The sequence below is a fragment of the Rhagoletis pomonella genome, unplaced genomic scaffold (assembly GCF_013731165.1).
Source record: "Rhagoletis pomonella isolate Grant_MI unplaced genomic scaffold, Rhpom_1.0 Rhpom_scaffold_00021, whole genome shotgun sequence".
NCBI lineage: Eukaryota > Metazoa > Arthropoda > Insecta > Diptera > Tephritidae > Rhagoletis > Rhagoletis pomonella.
In genome coordinates, this window is record NW_023458575.1 from 294,809 (window position 1) to 295,536 (window position 728).

Here is a 728-nt window from a genome sequence, read left to right on the forward strand (position 1 = left end):
ATACTTACGTATTCGTAATCAGCGCAAAAAGGTCTTATCAAAACCAGCTTTAACATTTGCTGTACCAAATTTTTTCCCTTTCGTTATATTGTCCTGTGTTATTTATTTCGCAACTCTATAGATTTCGGTATTTTGAGAACAATTTTACGAATCCGTTCAAACAAGTTTTAGAATATCTGGATATCCGGATAGCCAAATGAACAGATATTAACCGGATATCCGGATAACAAATAGGAATGGATATTAAACGGATATCAGGATTTTATCCCTATACATCCGAGCGGGTTTCCGAATATACGGATAGTCCCAGTCTTAATTCAACCACTGTCCATACACACATATCGTCGCTACCATATCGAACTATCGAATGTGCAAAAATGCTTTTTCATTTACGATACCTTGCGCATGCATTTAGAATAATATGTAAGTTGGCAAATCATCTGCTTCGGCAGCTTCTTAGAAGCAGAGGATACTGGCTTTAACAAAGTTTCGAATCCCACACTTTTTTCTAATGACAACAACATTTATTACAGCGGTTTTTTTGCTTTCTTGAAAAAGTACTCATTTTCACATTCGACAGTGGGACATGGTAGCGACGATATGTACATTCTTCTTCTCATTTGGCGCTGTAACCGCCTAAGCGATTTTGGCCGAGTTCAAAAAAGCACGCCAGTCGTTTCTCTTCTGTGCCAACTGACGTCAATTAGAAATACCAGGTGAAGCCGAGT